Source organism: Zerene cesonia, chromosome 12 (assembly GCF_012273895.1).
Source record: "Zerene cesonia ecotype Mississippi chromosome 12, Zerene_cesonia_1.1, whole genome shotgun sequence".
In the NCBI taxonomy this organism is placed as follows: domain Eukaryota; kingdom Metazoa; phylum Arthropoda; class Insecta; order Lepidoptera; family Pieridae; genus Zerene; species Zerene cesonia.
Window position 1 is genome coordinate 600,010 of NC_052113.1, and position 11,222 is coordinate 611,231.

At 36.1% G+C, this 11,222-nt stretch overlaps 1 protein-coding gene across 1 annotated transcript in view; it reads right to left on the reverse strand.

Moving 5' to 3' along the window:
• The window catches only part of LOC119830877 (metabotropic glutamate receptor 2-like), a 146,729-nt gene extending 141,484 nt beyond the window's left edge, over nt 1-5,245 (reverse strand). Inside the window, exon 1 of the mRNA XM_038354054.1 lies at nt 5,124-5,245. The gene's annotated coding sequence lies outside the window, so the exon portion shown is untranslated. The remainder of the gene's footprint in view (nt 1-5,123) is intronic.
• Between the last annotated feature and the right edge of the window lie 5,977 nt (nt 5,246-11,222).

An 11,222-nucleotide genomic window follows, 5' to 3' on the forward strand; every position in this document is an offset into this window, starting at 1 on the left:
TATTTCAGTTTTAGATAGCCTATTTATTGAGGAAGGCTATATATGTACCACGGGCGAAGCCGAAGGCGGACCGCTAGTTTGTTATAAAAAGATCCATTCAGATTACGAGAGTCTAAGCTCCATAATTCTCCAAAATTGGTCCAGTAGATCCTGAGAGACTTACTCTTCGTTAAAACCTATAGATGTGAGTATATATAATTTTTGTGTTTAATTATTGTCCATTCATGTTCATTTATTATTCGTGCAGTTCCTGAATTAGATTGGTGTGACAACCATATACCCTTAAAGATTAATTTATAAACAGTTCTTTGGCATCATTGTTATGTATATATTACATATTATGTAGAACTTATATGTAAAATTTATATTATTTTAAAAGAGCAACTATAGAGTTTCTTGCTGGCTCTTATCTGTAGAGACAAGCAGTCCAGACTGGTGGTAAATGTTGTTTAAATTGATGATTCAAAAGTGATTCTATAAGAAGTCAAAATGAATAAATAAATGTTTGAGTTTATGAAATTCATATTGATTATATAAGTTTAAACTTCTCTTTTATATTCATAACACATATATTATAATGTAATAGGTCAGTCTACTTAAATCTCCTTAATACCGAATCAGAACCAAGAATAGCTGCTGAGCAAAATTCGATAAGCTCACCCATTACGATAAACATTCGAAAGCTTTTACAGCGTTATGTAGTCGCTCACAACATTTCCGACTGTTTAGCTTTTAGCCATTGACTTTTGAAAGCAAATATTATAATATACACGCACTCGTTTATTCGAAGAACACGAGATAAGGCTAGAAATAAAAGACTTTATACACAACAGAATAAAATATACGTGAAGCGAGTTTAACTTTACTTCTTACTCTCGAGCCGCACAATACACTGTGTTTATTATTTACTAGCCGCCCGGTTCCGCCCGTGGTACATATATAGCCTAAAGCCATCTTCAATAAATGGGCTATCTAAAACTGAAATAATTTTTTAAAACGGATCAGTAGTAACTGAGATTAGCGCGTTGAAACAAACAAACTCTTCAGCTTTATGATGTAGACTAGTAGATTCATTGCTAATTTAAGTATAGATATTAAATTCGCACATTAATTGTTTAAGATTTTTTTGTTACCATTTTATGTGCGGTTTACGTTGACATGTACTGACTATTGAAATACAATATTATTACTAAAGGATCAACAAAATAATCGTCATTATTTATCGGCCCGAAAGGTTAGATAAAATAAACTCAAAAATATACCGAAGATGTGAGAACTGCCTTCTTTTTGAAGCCGGTGGACAATGGTTTAATTAATTGATTATAATTATAATTTTGAGGTATTTTATCTTGAGGTGTTCAATAAAAGCAGTGGTGGCTCAGTTGTGAGAACCTCGGACTTCAAAATCGATGAGTCGGGGTTCAAAACCGGGCGAGCGTGCGGAAAATAAATTGATTTTTCATTTTATCTGCAGATGTGGATAACATCACCACTGCTTAAAACGGTTAAGGAAAACATCGTGAGGAAACCGGCATGTCCAAGAATCAAAAGTTCGACGACATGTGACATCTGCCAACCCGCACTTGGCCAGCGTGGTGGATTATGGCCTGAACCCTCATAGGAGGCCTGTGTCCCAGCAATGGGAATATATATGGGCTGATGATGATGTTCAATAAATATGTGGATGAGCTATGTCCATATAGACATTCAAGTAAATCCATACATAGTTTGTCGTGAAACAGTATCACATTTCTTATTACAGACTATTTCGAGTTTTATTTTTGGAAGAATGTTCTGAGTACGCCTACGCAGGTTTTCAGTTGTTTTTGATGAGAGTTAGTACCATAGAGAAGTTTTGTGTGAAGTGTTGAACTGAAGTATAGAATACATTGAGCTTTGTACGCGTGTTTTTTCTCATATTATCAACTCCTTATCTTTATATAGTTTGCGGACCGCCCTGGCTTCGCCCGTGGTGCATTTACGCTCAGGCACCATGTACATATGTAACGTTTAAAAATTTTTGGTCTGGTCCAGCAATTCCTAAAATAAGTGTGTTCAACCAAACTCTCGAGTTCTATCTTATTACTATTTAGATCTAAATTTTATTATATATTTCGTATGATTTTGATGAAACTAAATTACAAATTTACTTAGATCAATATTAATATGAATCTAAAACAGTTTTACATTAAAATTTTACTTTAAATATAAAGTCCCTTTGAGCACAGCTAGAACAAACGTGTGTTAATATTATACACACATCTCATCATCATCATCATCATCATCATCATCAGCCCATAATATATGTTCCCACTGCTGGGACAAAGGCCTCCTATGAGGGTTCAGGCCATAATCCACCACGCTGGCCAAGTGCGGGCTGGCAGATGTCACATGTCGTCGTTCCTCACGATGTTTTCCTTCACCGTTTTAAGCAGTGGTGATGTTATCTACATGTGCAGATAAATCGAAATATTAATTTATTTCCTGCACGCTCGCCCGGTCTCGAACCCCGACTTATCGATTTTGAAGTCCGAGGTTCTCACCACTGAGCCACCACTGCTTTTTTACACACACATGTACATACTATTTAAGGCGAGGAGACGTTGGTACAATTATTTTTATACTAACAACTTTGCAGCAACTTTCTCTATGTAGTTGGTAAAGTTACGTCTCGTGTGCCAAAAGGAGCTTGTATTTTAAGTTAGATTTCCAGGAAAAATTGGTGAAGCCCATGCTGTAGGAGTTTAATGTATGGGTCCGTCCACTGTTTTCTTGGGCAGTGGGAGTCCGGAATAATATGGTACTATCATGGGAACTCTATGGAAAAGTTATGTGTGAATTCTATATCTATATATAAAAGAAAGTGGTGTTAGTTACACTATTTATATCTCAAGATCGGATTTACCGATTTGGCTGAAAATTTGTGCAGAGGTAGCTTAGACCCAGAAGACGGACATAGAAAAGTTTTTATTCAGGAAATCCCATGGGAACGTGAACACACGAGAAAAAAAAAAAATCTTTCCTGCGACTGTGCGAGCAATGCCGCGGGCGGAAAGCTAGTTTAATAAAATAATTAGTGGATTGCATATGTGCAGTAAATAACTATATTGTGTAAATTGAATATAGATAGCATACATGAAAGTTTAATTAAAATATACAGACAAAAATGGCGAGAACTAAAAGATTTTTATACTCAATGTTGAGCGACTGATAAATGTCCGCTTTTTTCTAAATAGCTCTAAGTTCGCAATAAACCCTTAACGGTCGGCAAAGAACTAATCAAGCCAGTATCGGGTGGACGTAACCACAAGCAGCTGGCGGCTCGTTGATTATTTCAGGGTTGTATGTAATTGCCCTAGATGTTGGAAGGGTGACACTGAAAATCAGTGCTGAGGGCATAATGTCTCAGGCGTTCTGTAGCGTCCTTTTAAGGCACGCTGCCATAACATTTAAATTATGTGAATCTTCGCTTTTTCCAATTTTTCAAATTATTATTAATATATTTTTTTTGTTTAAAATAATTATTTGTTGCGTCTGTTTCGTATGTGTGTTAGGTTGGCTGTGAAAATAAACTTTTGCTTCCTTCTTAATTGGTGTATTTTTTTTAGATTTAATACGTTTTACTTGGGAGGTATCTACATGAATCTACATCTTAAGGAATGTGAAATATATTTACAGTTTTCCCTAAATTGATCCAGTGATTTTGTATAAAGAAAAGCTAAAACATAGTTTGTAAATAAACAGCTATGTTCTTCAATACAAAAAATTATGAAAAAAGTTATTTATTATTCGATATTCTAATACAGATAGTAGATGCAATCACCTAGTAAGTTTACAAGAAAACTTGTGTCAAAAGGTCTGTTCTGTATCTAGAAATTAATTACAAGTTGATCCGTGCAACTGTTTATTTACTCTAAAATTATAACAGTGTTAAAATAAAAAAAAAATCATCAGTATTAATATATTCTAACCATTAAAAATCACCAATTCTTTGTCAAGACGTATCGTCACACTATGGGGTACTGTAAGCAATTTTATTATCAGTATCTTTCTACGTAAAGTTTAAATTTAAATAAAAACTACTTTTCCGCCCGCGCCTCTGCCCACATTATCAAAAGAAAATGTAGTAGGTACTCTCAGTGTTCTATTCGCATAGTTTCCGTTCCCGTGGTGTTTCCAGGATAAAAAAAATTTTTAGGAGCCGGAGGCCTATTTCCTTCTCCTAGCCCTTCCCAGTCCATTCCTTTTTTCCATTCATCAATCCTTTCCTTATCCCTTATCCCTTAAAAGCGGGCAGCGCACTCTCAGAGGTCTGAGCTTCTGCGAATGTTCATGGGCGGTGGTGATTGTTTACCATCAGGCGAACCACCAGCTCAGTTGCCCGTTATGACATTAAAAAAAAAATAATAAATAAAAGTATGCTATGCGTTTTCTCGTGTCTCCACTTCAAGAATCTTTGTACCATTTCTCATCCAAATGGATTCAGCGGTTAGGCGTACAGAGACATAGAGTTACATTTGAATGTATTACATTAGAAAGAATATGCAGTTCTTCATGTGTTTATGATTAATGTGTAAAAAATATATTTTTCAGTTTGGATTGTTGTAAATCCTTGTTCGGATTTCGGAATGGCCGAACGGAATTCAAGTTCCTAAGATGCGAAGGTCTTCCAATACAATGGCCGTAAATAATCGTATTAAGTATTATGTAAATATGATCTTATATTTATTTAATTAGAAAAGTCTCCTCTAACTTTATTTCTACCGATGTTATATGATCCCAGGTACCTCCTGGAAATATAATGTTATAACCACTGCGATATTGTCGAGTAAGATAGTGATTTTATAAATTGAGATGATATTATATAGACTACGTATTAAGTTAGAGATGCTTTAATATATTTTTAAGTTATGTTTTTCCAAGTGTATTCAAATTGAAGAAACTTTGCATTAAATTATAATTTTTCTATGTTAATTCGAAGTTATTTAGTTAAAAAATATAATTAGGGTCCGTATTTTCCTTGATATTTTCTTACTATTTAATTTTACCCAAACTTTCGAGATATCAAGACTTGAAAAACTTTTTCTAGTTCCCAAAAACTAAATAAATTCACTATTACTCACCCCCATATTCCACTACATCGCATTCAAATCACTTTCACAAAACACACCGATATATAATTACGTGTATAAGTTAAATTCGCGGAGGCCGCGCACGACCGTTCGGGTCGGAGGTCTGTGTTACACTGAGGGTGCCACGCAAGGGCACTGGGTGTGTACCTAACGAGAATCTCTTTGGAACCTTCATTTTTATTTATCAATGGCTAATGGTGCATATACATTCTCGCGAATAACGAGGTGACTAAGGAAAATGTGTAAACAGTGCACTCGCTTGCTTTGAAACTCACGCATTCGCGTGAAGAGTTTTTCTGATTTAATTAAAAGCACTAATGATGAACTCCCACTTACTGTACTATTTACGAATGTGTATGGAAGTTTGTGTGTGATAGCAACTGAGCTGGTTTCCCTGATGGTAAGAGATCACCACCGCTCATGAACATGCTGAGGTAGTGCCTTTGCGAATGCGCTGCCCGCTTTTACGGGGAAGGATAAGGAAAGGATTGACGACTGAAAATAAGGAATGGGCTGGGAACGGTGAGGACTGTTATAAAGTTACTATTTCATTCCGGTTTCCTGTAGAAGTGTGGTACTTTCCCATTGCGAGCAGGCTCTTTTGGTGCCGAAGCGTGCTGGACTCCCACATATAGTATAGTATACGATATTTGTCGAATTTTCGTGGAGCGATGGGACGAATGGAGAACATGAATGTCCAATTGTGGTGTGATGTGTTTTCGTATAATTTTCCATATGAAATCAAAGTCAAAAATACATGTTGAAGTCGTGTTATCAAGCGTGTTATCATTATGAATTCATTATTTCTTATAATATAACTAGCTGCACACGCCAAACGCTGTTCTGCCTTACTCTTATCATTTAGAGGTATGAAAAATAGATGTTAACCGATTCTTATAGATACCGGATAAGCACAAAAATTTCATCAAAATCGGTCAAGCCGTTTCGGAGGAGTATGGCAACGAAAACTGTGACACGAGAATTTTATACATTAGAAGATAAAGAGTTTGTTTGAGCGCGCTAATCGTAGGAACTAGAGATTTGAATCGAAGATTAGTTTTTGGGTCGAATAGTTTATTGAGGAACGTTATTGGCAATATCACGTACGACGTGGGTGAAGCCGAGGGCACTCTAGTATTACTAATATTATAATCGCGATAGTACTTACAAAAGATGGATATTTGTTACTTATCACGTGGTAACTACGGAATGGATTTTGATTAAACTTTACAATAATATAGCTTATACATTTTTTTGAATTTCATGTTCTACACGGCTAAATTTTCAAACTTTTTTCTAAAGCACTCGAAAAACCTGCCCATTAACTATGAAAACTTTTGAATCATATAAACGTCACTTTACTAGAACATTCATAAAAGTTCCAGTTCCTCCAGATAAGGTCACACGTAGTTTCGTGAGCTCCACAACAGTGCCCTAGAGATAGATAGATCCTTCCTAACGTCGCACTGGCCAAACATATTTATAGAATGTTTATATTATATATTTTTTTTATACAAAAAAATTTTAATCTTAATTTTTGTAATTATGTATTTGTGAATTTCTTTTTGTATAATTGTTTTAAAAACTGGGTCCTTGTAACTCCGAAACAAAGGATTTATTATTATAACTAGCTGCACCCGGCAAACGCTGTTCTGCCTTACTCTTATCGTTTAGTGGTATGAAAAATAGATGTTAGCCGATTCTCAGACCTACCCAATATGCTTACCAAATTTCAGAGGAATCGGTCAAGCCGTTTCGGAGGAGTATAGAGACTAACATTGTGACAAGATGATTGTCAGTACAAGTACTTAGTTCAATTATAGTGTCTATGGATGTTAATAAATGAAAATTTTGCGTTATTTGTTTATTTATTTATTGAGATTAATTGATTTGATTAACTACTAGCCGCTTACACCGATGATTTAAAACGAAATGAAAATATTTTATTCGGCCAATAAGTTGTTATAATTCATAAGTATATAAAAATTGTGCTTACGCTACGGAGGCTTGCATTTTGACATATATTACTCATAAGATAAATCAGTTAGATAACATAATAATTCTCCGTTCCTGGGAGGTACCACTCCAAATTGTAAGTTCGGACCAAATATTTTTTTTTATACTTAATAGGCAGACGTTTGACCGCTATCCTAAATGATGTTAAGCAGAGATGCGATCTATGAATGGGCACGCCTGCCTAGGAGAAGCCTGTTCACTCTGGACTTGAAGAGTTGTAAATTGTAATCATCCGAGAATCGACAGTGGAAGAGAGTTCCATTCCTTCGCAGTTCGGATAAGAAATGAATTCGCATAACGCTGTGTGCGTACATGAGGAATGTCGACTGTGAAGGGATGGAATCCCATTCCCCGCCTGGATGAACGGTGAAGAAAAGGTGAGGGTGGTACAAGATGGTGGAGTTCGTGTGCACATTCACCGAAATAAATTCTGTAGAATATAGATAGGCATGCCACTTGCCGACGGTGGTCAATGTTTTGCAGGAAATGACAATAATTTCTTAACAAACACAAAAGAAATTAACATGTCAAACAGATGAAAATCCACTGATAGAGTTATCGAGTAAGAAAACCAACGTTCACGCCCACCACGCTGGCCAAGTGCGAGTTGGCAGAAGCCGTCGAACTTTTGATTCTTCGATTTCCTCAGGTTGTTTTCGTTCACCGTTTCAAGCATTGGTGATGTGGATGCTCAGATAAATTGAACAATCTATTTAGTTTCAATCGAGGCTCAAAAAATAACGTAGTTATTTTTTTTTAATTGACAAAACATCATCATCATCATCGTCAGTTAATATGTTTTAGTACAATATAATTTTCGTTTCTTATCAGTTTTTCTACCACATTTTATTGTATACACCAATATTATAAGGAGGAAACTAAAGTACTTTTGTATATTAGTAACGTTATCACGCAAAAACCACTGGACTAATTTCAAAAATTCTTTCACTATTAGAAAGCTGCAACTTCACAAGTAACAAAGGCTATATATGTATATACCACGGGCGAAGCCGGTTCGAACCGCTATGATAACTATATCTGTGCATTACGGATGTTGGTATATAAGTTAGCGTGGAATTATAATCCCTAGGGATTCAAAGTCTAAAATTCTAATTAGTCAACACACAAAATTCCGTTGTAAATAATAGATTAAATACACAGGTCGTGTAAATAGCGGAAGGTATGTAACATTTACGTAATATGTATTCATTGCATTTGTCGTATCGAGTGAATAATATAGAAATAATAAAGAAGTAAACACCAGTAAACATTTAAATTAATGTATTTATCATTATTGCAATATTTTCAGTAATGAGTAATTGTATATTCAACTATGAAGTCCAAAACATAACACACAATTAATTAACGGGCTTAATTGGTGTAGTTATTTTATTTCAATGTTTATTTTGTTGATAAAGTTATGCTAAGTTATGATAATCTATATATATAAAATTCTCGTGTCACAGTTTTCGTTGCCATACTCCTCCGAAACGGCTTGACCGATTCCTCTGAAATTTGGTAAGCATATTGGGTAGGTCTGAGAATCGGCCAACATCTATTTTTTATCCCGATATTCCTACGGGATACGGACTTACGCGGGTGAAACCGCGGGGCGCAGCTAGTAATATGATAAAGATAAGTCTTACAATAAAGTAAAAGTTATGACTAACATTTTATACTCTAACGAAAAATGTGTTACTTTACGTAATGCTGAAAGAATATATGAACAACTAAAAACTAGTATTACTCAACTGATATTATAACTCTGTCCGTCTGTCTCTTCGTCACACCTAAACTACCGCTACCTTCTGGATAAAATTAGCTATTCTAAATCCCGGTTATCTCATGGGAACGATAAGTATGCGAGACCTCGGACAGTCCATTTTTTCATTCATCCAAAAAGCTAAATGGAAGCCAGATAAGTGAAGTCCCGTGTCCCCTACTGGGGTATGGGGCCGATGATGTTCATCTGTTTCACTGATCGATTTTCTTTACGGACAAGTAGGTGATCAGCCTTCTGTGTCCTGCCAGACCGAGACATTTTTTTTTGTGCGTCCCCACCGGGAATTGAACCCAGGACCCCTCGGTTCTACGCTCACGCGTTAACCACTGTGCCAATGAGGCGGTCAAATGGAAGCCAGATAATGTATGAAAAAAGTTTATCGATCCGTTAAATGATATAAAATGCAAATATCAAATATGAAACGTTATAAACATCCGCTCATTTACTTGTTTTGGATGTACGTAATTTTGTTAGCGCGAAAGTTCAATCGTTCGTGTTTACTTTAATTAATATGTATTAAAATGTTTATTTTGTATGGAAATCAGGGGTTAATATTGTATGATGTTGTGTGCTGTTAAAGGTTTCAATGGCTGAGAATAGCTGTTCCAATCGATGAAACAAACTTTTTTTTATGTTACAGTCGGCAATGGAGCTGGTGGGATACCTGATGGTAAGCGCTACCACCGCCCATGAACATTTAGAGAGGCATAAGATCCATTGCACACCTTACGCCTCTACAAATGGATTGCCGACTTTTTGGGAAGGGATTAAGAAAGGATTAGGACAAGGAGAAGGATGTGGGCCTCCGGCTCCCTCACTCACCGAAACTTAGTTAAATGCTAAGTATTGTTGAGAATTTTTAACTGTTTGTAACTGTTTGTAACCAAATGAAATAAATATTTAATGGCCCCCGAAGATGGTTTACTTATCGTAAAATTGTTAGTTGTGACTTGTAGACCTTTTTGTACAGTTTTTTATTCTCCTGCACTCATGTGTTGGCAAATTATCACCATTAGGGTTTCATTGACTCTGACATTCAAGCTATTATGATATTTGTTTAAGTCCTTTTTTATCGTTTTTTTTCTTCTATAGTATTCTTTGTATTGTAATTGTTGTGTATTATTGCTTCTTTTAAAAAACTGAAATTAAAATTTCATTGAATTGAAACTGAATTTATATGTACGAGTACATTGGTACTCTGTATGTGGTAGTCGAGCACTTCGCACAGTCGCTTCGGCACGAATTGGGCCAGCTCGCACCGGGGAAGTACCACACCCTCACAGAAGACCGGCGTGAAATAGCATTCTGCTGTGTTTCGTTCGGTGAGTGGGGGAGCCGGAGGCCCATATCCTTTTCCTTCCCCTTCCCAATCCTTTCCTTTATTCCTCTCGACAATCCTTTCTTAATCCCTTCCCAATTTAAAGTCGGCAATCCATTTGAAGAGGCGTAAGGTCTGTAATCGACTTTACGCCTCTACAAATGTTCATGTGCGGTGGTAGCGCTTACCATCAGGCGTCCCACCAGCTCTATTGCCGACTGTGACATAAAAAAAAAAGAAATACTCGTTCATATACATTCTTTAGTCATGGGTTTGAATCGCGGTGGAGATGCACAAAAAAAAGGTCTGGCATAACATTGAAGGCTGATCACCTACATGTCCATAAAGAAAATCGATCAGTGAAATAGATGAATATCATCTACCCCATACCACACTAGAGGACACGGGACTTGGCTTATGTATACTCTTTGATTTTACTGCAATTTAAAACTACTTTAGTACCTAAGAGTATGACTAATCTTACCATATATTCCTGCACAACAGCTGTATCTGTATCCCAGAGGAATATCGAGACAAAAAGTTGCCTATGTGTTATTTCAGATATCCAGCTATCTAGGTACCAAATTTCATTGCAATCGCTTCAGAAGTCTTTGCGTAAAGGAGTTACAAATACCCATACATCCATCCATACTTACAAACATTCGCGTTTATAATACTAGTAGGATATGATCGTCGCTTCAAATATCGTCAAAACACATCAACCCAATAATGATACAAGTCCCTTGCAGCAAAAGCTTGCAAGGTAAAATCTATTCATAATTGATTTATATAAGAAGCAGATAAAAGTTTAATATAATCACATTTCTTCCTCCTTCCGCATGGCTTCCACGGCAATCGTCTCCAGGAGATGTGGTTTCACCGTGTTTGAAATCCTCGACCATTAGTTACATGATACTATCAAGACCAATAATGGAGTTGGCGACTTGGAAATTTTGTTCCGATTGCTATCACC